Below are 14,534 nucleotides of genomic sequence, written 5' to 3' on the forward strand. Positions count from 1 at the left end.
TAATAGATTGCACTGAGGTATGAATGTGGACTAAGTGGAAACTCAGGGCTAATCTGTCAGGTCCAACCAAGATAAATATCCCAGTAACACTGCCATATTTCAGAGTGCATAGTGTTGACTATAGATCTCCTGACATGATAAATTTTATGGCCAAATGTGGTGGCATTTTGCAACCCCGGGTCTACTAAGGATGGTTGGTCCTTCTCTGATGAGGTCAATTGTGATAAATTGCCTTATTGAACTCCCCATGAAATATGACATTTCAGGTTAGCCAAATTCTCTTTGATGTGCATGTCCCAGTTAGCCTCAAGACATTTACCAGAAGAGCTTTTCTAGTTGGAAGAATGAAATGGTACCAGTTATGCCATTCTCGTCTTCCTTATTATTTTGTCAGCAATGAAGAAGAAGGTCATAGAATTTTTTTTCTGGGAACACTATGTATGAATAGCTTTTCTTCTGGAGTGGCAAGAGGTAGAGGGCACTGCCCATGAAGAGAGGAAAGAAATAAGATGACCTGTTCAATCTCCTGCATCTTTTGTTAATTGCCCTGGCATGAAGCCACCAATACATTATTTGGGGGGGAAGCCACTGGGGGGGAGTATCTTTCCTCATGCATAGAGACCTGAGTAGCTAATGAACTAATGCTACGTATTTCTCAAAGGAAACTGACATTTATCCAGAACAAGCCAGAATGATGTTTCCATTCATGGAATTACTTAAGTGCCTCACATAAGGAAAGAAATCTTGAAAACTTGTGTAGCCTGCCTCATTTTTCCAGCTTTTCAAGACTCGTTTATGAATGGCAGGAATAATAAAAGTACGTGGTACCTGCCGGCTAATGTTACCATAATTTGTCTCCAATTAATTCAGCCTTCACATAAGAGCATAAACTGTCATAGTTCAAGCTTGTCACAAAATAATTATGTGACCCTGGGCAAGTTACTGAACTTTTCTGGGCCCTGGGTTTCTCACTTGTAAAGTGAGAAATTTCCTTTCATAGCAAAGCTTCTACTAGGTAGTACAACCATATGGCTAAGAGCACAGACTGCCTGAGTTCAAAACCACCTGGAACCTACACATAAAACCTGAGTGACCTTGAGTAGTTCATTTAATCTTTTTGTACTCTGTTTTTCTTATCTGTGAAATGGGGATAATAATAATATCATCCACCCATAGTGCTGAGGATTAAATAATTTAATATATGTAAAGTGCTTATAATCATGGATGGCAGATATTGAGTTTTCAATAAATGCCAACTATTATTATGCTGGGGTTCTATGTTATTGGTATTCAGAAAATGAGGATGAGTCCAATATTTAGGCTGTTATATAGTAGAATGATTCACAATTTTTACTACCTCACCTTCACCTGTAACTAGATTCCTACATATGGGCAAGTTAGTATTCAACAAATGGCAGGACAGAACTGCATAAGATTAATCACTATATTTCCATTTTCTTTATCAGTATATGTAACCACAAGTGGTAACATCTAATCCTCCTCCTCCCCCTTAATTAGTCCTGCCCCCATGTCCTTCCTCAGTGAACATACACACACACACACACACACACACACACACGCTCAAAGCTCAATCACACAAATCTCTTTCAATTCCAACTACCTAACATTTCACCACTTCACCCTTTCTTTTCCATTTCTATTATATACATGGCATCCATTCAATAAAGTTTCCTTGACAATGATCATGAAGTGAATGAATATGATAATAATGATGTTAGATTAGTAAATTGCATTTATTATAGTTTCAAAGTACATACATAAGTCATACAGGCATAGTTCATTCAACAGCAAACATTTTTTTCATTTCAAAGTATTATGGGGGTACAAATGTTTTTGGTTACATGGACCACTTTTGCTTGAGTCAGAATTAAAAGTGTGCCCATCACCCAGATAGTATACACTGTACCTGTTAGGTAGGTTGTCACCCATCCCCTTCTTCCCCCTCCCCCCTGCTCGATTTTCACTGAGTTTTTCTTCATTCTGTGCACATGTATACTCATCAATTAGTTCCAATTTAATAGCAAGTACAAGTGGTGTTTGTTTTTCCATTCTTGAGATATTTCACTTAGAAAAATGGTCTCCAGTTCCATCCAAATTGCTACAAAAGACCTTAATTCATCCTTCTTCTTGGTTAAATGGTATTCCATAGCATACATATATCACATTTTATTAATCCACTCATGAATTGATGGGTACTTGGGTTGATTCCACATCTTTGTGATTGTGAATTCTGCTGCAATAAACTAAAATAAATTCTAGTGCAAGTATCTTTTTGATAAAATGACTTTTATCCCTTTGGGTAAGTACTCAGTAGTGGGATTGCTAGATTGAATGATAGATCTACTTTTAGTTCTTTGAGAAATCTCCATACTGTTTTCCAAAGAGTTTCTGCTAATTTGCAGTTCCATCAACAGTGCATTAAACATACATTTCTCTCTGCATCCACACCAGTATCTACTGTCTTTGAACTTTTTAATAAAAGCCATTCTAACTTGGATAAGGTAATATCTCATTGTGGTTTTAATTTGCATTTCCCTGATAATTAGTGACATTGGACATTTTTTCATATATTTATTGGCCATTTGTCTATCTATTCAAAAGCTTCCACTCATATCTTTTCCCAGTTTGCAATGGGGTTGTTTATTTTTTCCTTGCTGATTTGCTTGAATTCTTTGTGGATTCTGATTATTAGCCCTTAATCAGATATATAGCTTGCGAATATTTTCTCTCATTCTATAGGTTGTCTTTTTGTTCTGTTGATTATTTCCTTGACTATGTAGAAGTTTTTAATTTAATCAAGTCTCATTTTTTTTTTTTAATTTTTGTTGTTGCTATGATTGCCATTAGGCAAGTACACATTTTTAAGAGCCTTCCATATATATCAGGCCCTGCAAAGGTTCTTTTGGGCCCAAAATAATGATATAATATATCAAAATCTCATCTAAATTTAAATTCAGGCAAAATCTCAATTATTATTCTATGGTCAAGCCATAGAACATTCATTTTATAAACAATTACCTGTAGAAAATAATTCATTAATTTACTAATTGTTTTCCCTTCTTAGAACTTTGCTTTAGTCTATATTTTTCTAGCCATGACTTAATCATCTGAATATTAAGGAGGTTTGACTAAATAGTCTCAGAGGTCACTTTCTGGTCTAATGTTCTATGGGAAGAAAGACAAAAATAGCTCTCTATGATTAGGGCTTATGTAAGTAAGAAGAGGCAAGAAATATAATGCATTCAAAAGTAATAGCTAGAAGGATATGCACAAAATTGATTTTTTCTGGGTGGTCAACTTGTAGATAAATTTTATTATTACCTTAAAGTAATGTTCTCTGTCTCTCCTCTTTATTCCTTTCCTGTTTGGATGCACTCATATTATATGGGCTGCCAAAAGAAGTAAAATGTGATCTGCTTTCCTGGAACACTAAGTCTGGAGAAATTCAGAGGGGATACTCCTGGCTCTCAATTGATGGATGGGTCAATTGAGCAACAACTGACATATAATGGAAAAATCATAGACTTCAGAGTCCAAAGACTGTACTTTAAGTTCCAGTTTTTCTTTTGGTTTTATACTCAACTACAAACAATGTATGTATCCCCTCCAAGGCTCTGATTTAGCATCTACAAAATGGAGACCTTCACAACTGCAACTGTGAAGGCATAACCTTTGACTGACTGGCTATCTATGTCTATCAATGCAAGACAGATGTTGTTATTCCTTATCTTCTAGGTGAGAAAGCGAAGACTCATCAAAGTTAAAAGACATAGCACTGGTTAAAAAGTATATTGTAAATCTCAAAGATATATATGCATTTTGTTGTAGGTATTGCTGTTAGATCACCCCATGCAATTATTAGGATTTTATGCCTAATATTTTATGCTGCTTATAGTAATATAGTAATATAGACAAAGTCAACTTGGACTATGAGTAGATGTGTTTGTTCTCTTTAATTTTAGATATAGAGAGAAAAAATATCAAGAGGAGAGTGCCACTCTCCACTAAACTTTAACCAGTGATAAAATGGTCTATGCCTATCTTCACAAGGGACCATCTCTAGTATGTCTCAAAGTGCCAGGACTACAGCAGGTGTTCAGCAAGAATAGTAAAAACCCTTACAGTGAGTGATGTGAATTCAGCTATTCACTTACATAAAATGCCTGATCATATTATTGCAATATTAAGGAAAAGGCCATGCGGTTTGCCAGCTGGGAGCTGTCGGGCGCGCAATCTAAATGCATGTGGTCACATGGCTGTGTCTTGATCTCACCTCACTATTATCTGCTCTGGATTAAATATTAATTCTGGGTCCTGTAGTTGACTGAAATCTCCAGGATAGTAGGAACAATTACAGGCATAGCCTTTTGCCTTTTTTGTCCCTAAGCTGGGTAAAAATAAAGAACACTGGAAATATGAGGACCCAGTCTCTGCCTTCACACTTCCCAAGAAAAACTTTCCCTGCTGCTTCTTCACCTGGTATCACCCTCCCCTTCCTACCTAGTCCCCACATCCCTTAAAAGATAAGAACTTCAATCAGGGGCTGGGCAGAGGACCAACATCAATTACCAACAATCACTGTGCCTTACTGTGTTTTACTATTGGTACATTAAATGAATATATAGTTAAAAATATGACCTACATAAACAAAGGTATAGTTGTGACATATTTAATATTTCATGGCATAAATGAAACTGGGATGCACTGGGGCAAAGGATATTCCCAACAAGATTTGAATTTTTTTTCAAAGTGAGGGAAGTGACAAAGAGATCAAAGGAGAGGCTTAAAGAAAAAGAGAAACAGAAACATCCATACTAACATTTGACCCGATTGTGTCTTTAAAGAGAGACTGCATTTTGTTTGTCTACCCACAGACAAAAATCTCCCAAACAGCAATTTTTAAGTCCTCAGTTTCTGCTATGAAATCAAATACTTTTTCATAAATAATGTACTAACCTTCCCCACTACTCTTAAAATTTATCTAAGATAGAATCTATTTTGGGATCAGTTGATTTGTTCTGCTCACTTCTTGTGATAAACATGAGAATTACATAATGGTTTATACTCTAAATTTGAAGGAAACTTCCATACCTGCCCCATTAAATTGCAGTTTGGTTACCATCTTAGTTTACCAAATTTATGATCTGTGAGTTTCCATGACCACTAACAACTGTCTTGATTTTCCCTGGGTCTGCAGCAATAATGATTGAAAAGAAATTCATAAGTGTTTGGATTTGAAAGATTGTATTGGCCTCGTGAGACTAAAGTAAGAAAAGAGAGGAAGACTGTTTCCTTTGGATTTTAACAAGACTCCAGACTGACATAATTTTCCAACCAAAGGGGACCACTTTAAATAGCAGAATATGGTGATTTTTTTATTACTATTTGATTTTAGTATTTCATTTTTTAACTAGGAACCATAAGGCATCATTCAATAAATATTTAATAGGCTGCTATAAAATTGAAGTTACTTTGCTAAGTCCTGCTGAAGACGTAAAGGAAAATAAGACATGACTTTTTTCCTATTTAGTTAGGCCATTACATATATATGTAATCCAGTTATATGTATGTATGTAATGGCATAAATGGATTGAAAACAAACTATATGTATTATATATGTGTTAATATATATACACATACACACATACATACATAAAGATACAAATGCTTATGTATAAATATTTATCTGTATCTATATAGGTAGATTAGAGAGATAATAACTCACAACATAAGGCAGCATATAGGTTCAAATAGAGGAATAGCAATATATAAAAAGGAATAGTGGAAATATCAGAAAAGAATTAAAAGATATGAGCTCTAAGTTGCCCTCAATCCTATACCAAAAAAATAAATAAATAAATAAGGAGAATTTCAACTGACGGAGAAGAAGGGATTGGCAGATATGAGATAAACCAGTCAACTTGAGAAATATTAAGAGAGCATGTTTAACTGATACTTAAGTGCCGAATTTTAAAAACCCTTATAAATCACCCTTACCTATATACCTTATGTTATAGGTAAGAAAATGTCATTCAAGGATTCTGAATACTAAAGTAACATCAAGAAAGTGGTACTTGGGAGAATATATCTAGCAGCATTAGACTAGTTTAAAGGAAAGCAACTTGGATGAAGGGCAACAAAAGGAATGAAACTTCATGAGAAGTTAAGAATGAGAGAAATGCCCTTTCATATCCACCTGGTCTGGCTTCAAACCCCATTCCCTAGCTCTATACCCTCAAGCAATTTACTTACCTTCTGACTGGTTTCACAATGACCTCATCTGTACAATAGGAACGAGGAAAAAGAAAATTTTCAAGTTTGTGGTCGGAATTAAATCAGATAGTATAAGTAAGTTAGTGCCTAGCAAGGAATTCTCCCCATCTTTGTTTAGTAAAGAATGCCTTGGCCGGGTGCCATGGCTCACGCCTGTAATCCTAGTACTCTGGGAGGCCGAGGCGGGTGGATTGCTAGAGGTCAGGAGTTCGAAACCAGCCTGAGCAAGAGCCAGACCCTGTCTCTACTATAAATACAAAGAAATTTATTGGCCAACTAATATATATAGAAAACTTAGCCAGGCATGGTAGCACATGCCTGTAGTCCCAGGTACTCGGGAGGCTGAGGCAGAAGGATTGCTCGAGGCCAGGAGTTTGAGGTTGCTGTGAGCTAGGCTGATGCCATGGCACTCACTCTAGCCTGGGCAACAAAGCGAGACTCTGTCTCAAAAAAAAAAAAAAAAAAAAGAATGCCTTTATTTTGCCTTCACTTTTGAAGGATAATTTTGCTGATTATACAAGTCATGATTGGCAAGCTGTTTTTGTTTTTTGTTGTTGTTTATTTTGTTTGTTTTTTTTAGCACTTTGAAAATGTTATTGCATTGTTTTTTGTCTCCACAGTTTTCGATCTGCTATAAGGCATTTATCATATTATTGTTCACAGGTAGGTTTGGGTCACTTTTCTCTTACTGCTTTTGAGTTTCTCTTTTGTCTTTGACTTTCAGCAGTTTGACTATGATTTTTGTGTTTATCCTTTTTGAGGTTCTCTGAGCTTTTGGTTCTGCTGTTTGGGAAATGATCAGTTAAGCCTGTGCCTTTTAAGCAATGTTTAAGTCAATCCAAATGTATAAAGTTTCATCAAGTGTGACGTTTAACTTATTTAGCTTAAAATCATTTCTCCCCTTAGGTTGCAGTATTTTTCTTTGATGTTGTGCTCCACTAGCCACCTTATGAGTTACTTCATCACTACCATATTTTACCTGCTCTCAAAAATCAGACAGTATGGATACAGCACTAGTTTCTGTGCTATAAAGAAATAATTTGTAAATTCCTTGGTTATATTAATAAAAACTAATATTTTTATCACTCCCTATTAAACTCCAATCCTCTTTCTAAGTACTTTGCAAATACTATCTCATGCAATCTTCCTCACAAATCTATGAGCAATACATCAATGTTATCCTATTTTACAGATGAGGAAACTAAGGCTCAGTGCAATTAAATAACTATTAATAACTTACCCTAGGTCTGGCTGTTAAGCACTATATGTTACTGTTTCAATTGAAGCATGCTTTTTTAATTTTGTATTTCTTTTCCCAAAGGCAGAAATTTATTTTAATTTTCCAACCTTCATTTTAAACTGAATATAATGAGAATGTGTTTTACATTTCTATCAGGGCCCTTATTTGAAACCCTTATTCTTACACCCTGACTTTGGTAATAGATTGTCTGAATTCAAATATAAGTTTACCTTTTTGCTATCTGTGTGACATTGGACAAGTTACTTAAAATCTCTGTGTCTTGTTTTTCCTTGGTCCCCAAAATGCAGGGACAATATTGTTAAGAGAATAAGAACTCAAACTTTATAAAATAATTTAAACAGGTTTATTCTGAACCAAATGTGTGTGACTGGTCCAGAGCACATGGTCTCAAGAGGTCCTGAAAAATGTCCCCAAGGTAGCTGGGTTACAGTTTGGTTCTATACATTCATAAAGACCAGAACTACATGTAAGAGCCTAAGTCAATAGGGCTCATAGGTTATAGATGCATTTCAAGATTCTTTGATTTGTAATTGGTTAAAGAAATGAAGCTTAGTCTAAAGGTTTGGAATGTTTTCACTTAAGGATGTCTGTTAATCAGAGACAAACCACTGGACATTTACCTAAACTCAAGTGATCTGTTGAGTAAATTGATGGCCTACAGATGTGATTTGACCTTTTTCTTCTATAGTCTTGGATCTGTTAATAAGTTACAAAGGATATCTCCAAGAAAAGAAAAGTGGAGAGGGCATGGTGAGGCATGTCTGACCTCTCTTCTCATGGCCAAGCAACTCATCTTTAGGGTATTTCTGGGGTCTCTTTGACTAAGAGGGGGTCCAATCAGTCAGCTAGGGGGCTTAAAATTTTATTTTAGTCCACAATATCATTTTCATCTTTGCAGCCCTGATGCCTAGTAGTGTCTGAAACATGGTAAGAATACATTAAATATCTAAGGGATGGATGGATGGAGAAGTCCTTTTATTTTTTTTTTTTTTTTTGAGACAGAGTCTCGCTTTGTTGCCCAGGCTAGAGTGAGTGCCATGGCGTCAGCCTAGCTCATAGCAACCTCAAACTCCTGGCTCAAGCAATCCTCCTGCCTCAGCCTCCCGAGTAGCTGGGACTACAGGCATTCGCCACCATGCCCGGCTAATTTTTTGTATATATATTAGTTGGCCAATTAATTTCTTTCTATTTTATAGTAGAGACGGGGTCTCGCTCTTGCTCAGGCTGGTTTCGAACTCCTGACCTCGAGCAATCCACCTGCCTCGGCCTCCCAGAGAGCTAGGATTACAGGCGTGAGCCACCGCGCCCGGCCGAGAAGTCCTTTTAAATGAGCAAGCTAACATTTCACATCCGATGAGGCTTTCAGCCTAGAAAAGCATATCCAGGTGTTCTCTGTTAATTTTCAGAATGTGATAAATTCATCACATACATAGCAGTAAACTGCAGAAAGTAAAGGCATCAAAAACCCCCTGCAAACACAGAGAAAAGAGGTATCTGTGGCCCTTGCTCATCACACATTTTCAACAAATCTAATTACATAACTCCACAGAAGCTAATAAGAAGCAATGAGGACTAATGACTCGGGAGTTCTCTTGATTTCAGAATAATCCACACCAATCTTACGTTGTTCAAAACATAAGTGCATTTGGGTAGTTGTCCTCACTTGTAGGTGTTTCATTCCCTTTTCCATGGTAATGAATCATTTGGTTGCATTACCCATCCACCTATCCTCCACTCTCATTCTCAGTATCTGTATTCATGTCCCATATTAACCTCTTGAGGTGGTCTTACTTTGAAATTCTTAGTCCCAAGAGAAAAAAGATGGACCAGAAAATAAATATAGTACTATTGAATATATATACATATATGCATATACATGTGTATGTGTACATATGTGCATGTGCATATATATAACCAACTTTTAAAAAGATAAAAGTTGGATTATTTGTATTGTTAGGAATTTAGTACAGCAAACGTGGACTGACCTTAACCCAACAGTTAAGAACATGAACACTGGAGTGATCCCACATGGGTTTGATGCTCAGATCCATTATTTGCTACCTGTGTCTCCCTCTTGTCACTTTTCTGAACATCTGTTTTCTCATTTATACCTTTTGCACTGGCTTGTTGTCAAGATTAAATGAAATGATTAGGTATAGCATTTTCACAATGTCTGGCATGAAATAAGCTCTTATTAATATTACTATTTTACTTTGTACAGGTCATTGAGAACATTTATAGAGATGAAACAAGGTACTGTTTTGTTTTGCTTTGTTTATGAGAGACAGGGTCTTGCTCCATCACCCAGGCTTGAGTGCTGTGGTGTGATCATAGTTTACTATAACTGCAAACTCCTAGACTCAAGCGATCCTCCCACCTCAGCCTCCCAAAGTACTGAGATAACAGGTGAACCACCTCATCTGACTGAAACAAGGTATTTTAATGGAAATATACAAATGGTACAAGATAAATATAGATAAGAGAACTAGAAAAGAAGGCAAGGTTATTATCATTGTCATTTTACAGATATGGAAACTAAGGCTTAGAGATGTTAGTAACTGGCAACAGGTTAATTTCCTGAAAATTAACTTAATAAAATTCAGCTTCATAAATGTCTAACTTATTATATTTATCAAGTTTATTGGTTTAATGAAAATGGTTTTATTAGCTTTAATTAATTAAGAAACTGAAAATCAAACAATATTTTGAGAGCACAAAAGGAAGGTTGAATTTTGGTTTCTACCAATAAAACATGTTTTAGCAAAACAGAAATGTCAGCATTTATCATTGGAATTTCTCAATTTCTACTGATTTCTAGACCCATTTCAATATTATTTGTTTTGCCAGATTTTTAACAATTTTAGGTTTTTCTAGATAATTTTTAAAAATTCTTCCTTTGCATTTTCTGATATATAGTCAAGGAGTATTAGAGGTACTAATCATATGATCTACCATAGCAAAATATTCTGAACAGCACCACTTTCTTTACACACTTTGAGTTTACCTCTTTTTTTTTATCCAGCATTTCAATAAACTTATAATACATTGGTCTATTCCAATTGTCTCTTATCAGCAAATAGAATTTCTGCATTTCCTATGTGATGAGACTTTTTTCCAGGTTATTTTTATTTCTTTATGATGCTTTGGATTTAAATTTAAATTCTTAATTTAATTTAAATATGTAATGTAATTCAATCTTACTTTAATCAAAATAACTAAAAATTGAACTTAATTTAAAATAAAGATTTAATTCCATTTAAAATTGAAGCTCAATTTAATTTAAAATTAAAATTTAATTTAATTTAAAATTGTGATTATTTCACATGCTTTTGAATTAAATTTAAATTTTAAATGGCTACAGATACAAACTGAAAGCTGATATGCCATTTGAGATGTTGGCAACAGAATATTAAAAGTCCCGGAACTTTGAAAAAATACAGAATGACATTCAAAAGCATATAAATTCACATCCAAAAGAAGTAACTGAAACAATCCTATCATGTATGAAAGTCAATTTGTTGGCTGGAAAATAACATTTCTTATGGGAACTTTTTATCATTTTTAAAAATTCTTTGACCATTTTCTCAACTATCATATCAGCCTTAATGTAATTCATATTCATGTTAAACTTAGTAACATTGTTGTTGAAACTATCAGAAGTAAATTTGGCAAAAACTAGTTATTTGGTTAGAGCAACAGGAGAGTTGATCTGCTTCCAAAGTTACATAGTGACAGCTAGTATTTGAGCCTAAGTCTGCCCGAGACATAGATAATTCTTCTTTCTTGTGTACCATTTCAGAGAACATGGGTCAAAGAAACTCAAATGGAAAGTCCACCATGATTAGTGTACATTAGCAAGTTTTACATGACCATAGATTACCAGGTTCCAGGCTAAGTGAAATTTTGGTTTTGACTACATGAGCAGAAAAATTAAGTAATATGTTGCAGGTTGTTTCCAAACATTTTATGTTCAAGGATAAAGCCTCCTTTTAGTGCCCTCCACATTCTCAGCTAAATGTTATTTCGCAAACATCCTTTTGATCAAACAAGGAGGGAGCTCCATTATTCGATCCCCCAGTATTGTATTAAAAACTATTTGGTTACCTGTTCAAACAGACAGACTTTGAAACATGTCATACTATTTTTTATTGTTGTTTTTACTCCTTAAAAGAGTTGGTAAATTTTTTTCTTTTAGAAGGAAACAAGATGATGCACTAAAAAGAAAAAAACATATTTGATAGGTACCCAAAGAAACAGAAAAACAAACAATAGTTGCCTCTTCCAACATTTAACAGTTTTGTCTCATTATTTTGAATTTATGGTTACTATTTAGGAAACCACTGTCACCAATGTTTGTGATAAAATGTTGCTAAAATACATATTTATACTATCTCTTTTCAAGAGTTATATAAATCCCTATTTATTTAAAGAAAAGAAATGTCATACTTTTCAGTGATTTTATTTCCTTTCTGTAATACAAAACATTTTAGAAAAAACGAAGAAAATTAGGAAAGAGCAAGGAATGGTATACCACATACTATGCGTAGGTGTTCAGTAAATGGTATTTTATGTTGATAAGGAGAAGGAAGAGAAAAATGAGGGAGAAGTATAAATCTAAGTACTTTGTTTTAAAATTTATGTTGCAAGACAGAATTATTTAGTCACACCTCTATATTTAAAGTAAAATCAGTGATGAGGCAATCACTAAAATATAAATCAGGCAGAAGAGAATAAGAACTATGATCTATTTTTTAACCATTTTCTTGATGAGAGAAGAAAATACATTCCATGATGGATGTGTTTTTGGAATTCAGATAATTGAGGATTTTTTTAAGCACCAGGACATGTCAACATGATTGTCATTTCAGTTACCAATTGTCAAGTACCTACTATCCACCAGCAATATATTCATTTATTTAATCTTTCAGGTAATATTACCACCACTATTTTATAATGAGGAAACAAAGATCAAAATGGTTAAGGGCCTCATCTAATGTCTTAATGGCTTATAAACAAAAAAGTCAAGATTGGAAATTGTAATTCTGGAGACTAAGTGGAAATAGATTTTTTGTTAATCCAGACAGGCAGTATTGCCTGGTGACTTAGAAAGCATGAGCTCTAGCAGTAGATTGCCTGTGTAGAATCCCGGCTCTGCCACTTTCTAGCTATATGCCCTTAGGCATGTTACCTAACTTCCCTGTTCTTCAGTTTCCCTGAAAAGTGGGAATTTTGATCTTTAAAGAATGTAATATGTAGCGAGTTGCGGTCCAATGTCTGGGGGTGAGGCATTTCTGGGGCTCAGCTCTCGCCACTGCAAACATGACGAAGGGCCTTGTGTTAGAAATCTATTCCAAGGAAAAAGATGATGATATGCCACAGTTTACAAGCGCAGGAGACAATTTTGATAAACTGGTAGCTGGAAAGCTGAGAGAAGCTTTGAACATATCTGGACCACCTCCAAAGGCAGGCAGGATCTGGACCTTTTATGGACTGCATCAGGACTTCCCCAGCGTGGTGCTAGTTGGCCTTGAAAAAGGGAGCTGGAATTGACGACCAGGAAAACTAGTATGAAGGCAAAGAAAACATCAGAGCTGCTATTGCAGTGGGGTGCAAGCAGGCTCAAGACCTGGAGCTGGCTTCCGTGGGGGTGGATGCCTGTGGAGATGCCCAGGCTGCTGCGGAAGGCTCGATGCTCAGTCTTTATGAATATGATGACCTAAAGCAGAAAAAAAAAAAAAAAAAAAAAAGACAGCTGTGTCGGCGAAGCTCTACGGAAGCAGGGACCAAGAGGCCTGGCAGAAAGAAGTCATCTTTGCTTCTGGGCAGAACCTGGCACGCCACTCGATGGAGACCCCAGCCAATGAGATGACGCCAACCAGATTTGCCAAAATTATTGAGAAGAATCTCAAAAGTGCTAGTAGTAAAACAGAGGTCTATATCAGACCCAAATCTTGGATTGAGGATCAGGCCATGGGATCATTCCTAAGTGTGGCTAAAGGATCCGACAAGCCCCCAGTCTTCTTGGAAATTCACTACACAGGCAGCCCCGACACAAGTGAACAGCCCCTGGTGTTTGTCGGGAAGGGAATTACTTTTGACAGTGGTGGTATCTCCATCAAGGCTTCTGCAAATATGGACCTCATGAGGGCTGACATGGGAGGAGCTGAAAGTATATGTTCAGCCATCGTGTCTGCTGCAAAGCTGGATTTGCCTATTAATATCATAGGTTTGGCCCTTCTTTGTGAAAATATGCCCAGCCGCAAGGCCAACAAGCCTGAGGATGTTGGCAGAGCCAGAAACGGGAAGACCATACAGGTCAATAACACTGATGCCGAGGGGAGGCTCATACTGGCTGACGCACTCTGTTATGCGCACACCTACAATCCCAAGGTCATTATCGATGCCACCACTTTAACAGGTGCCATGGACGTAGCTTTGGGGTCAGGTGCCACTGGGGTCTTTACCAATTCATCCTGGCTCTGGAAGAAACTATTTCAGGCCAGTATTGAAACAGGGGACCATGTCTGGAGGATGCCTCTTTTTGAACATTATACAAGACAAGTTATAGATTGCCAGCTTGCTAATGTTAATAACATTGGAAAATAAAGATCTGGAGGAGCATGTACAGCAGCAGCATTCCTGAAAGAATTTGTGACTCATCCCATGTGGGCACATTTAGACATAGCAGGTGTGATGACCAACAAAGATGAGGTTCCCTATCTGCAGAAAGGCATGACCAGAAGGCCCACGAGAACGCTGATACAGTTTCTTAATGGGTCTCAGCCAAGAGAATGCTTAGTTCAGATGCTCAGACATTTCTTTATTCTGTCTTAAATTGGACAGTTGAGCTTCAAAAGATTTTTGAATGAATGGATGAAAATCTTTTAAAGGAAACAAAGGATGGTATTTAAAAATTAGAACCCCAATGAAATTTATATGCCTTGATTTTTCATTTTATGCAAAGATTTATAAAGGTAAA

At 36.1% G+C, this 14,534-nt stretch overlaps 1 long non-coding RNA gene and 1 pseudogene across 1 annotated transcript in view; one reads left to right on the forward strand and one right to left on the reverse strand.

Moving 5' to 3' along the window:
• LOC105867926 (uncharacterized) overlaps window positions 1–14,534 on the reverse strand; it is a 473,857-nt gene that overhangs the window by 261,228 nt on the left and 198,095 nt on the right. The gene's annotated exons all lie outside the window — the stretch shown is intronic.
• Window positions 12,860–14,389, forward strand: LOC105867922 (cytosol aminopeptidase pseudogene; annotated as a pseudogene).

This window comes from Microcebus murinus, chromosome 6, assembly GCF_040939455.1.
Source record: "Microcebus murinus isolate Inina chromosome 6, M.murinus_Inina_mat1.0, whole genome shotgun sequence".
Classification (NCBI taxonomy): domain Eukaryota; kingdom Metazoa; phylum Chordata; class Mammalia; order Primates; family Cheirogaleidae; genus Microcebus; species Microcebus murinus.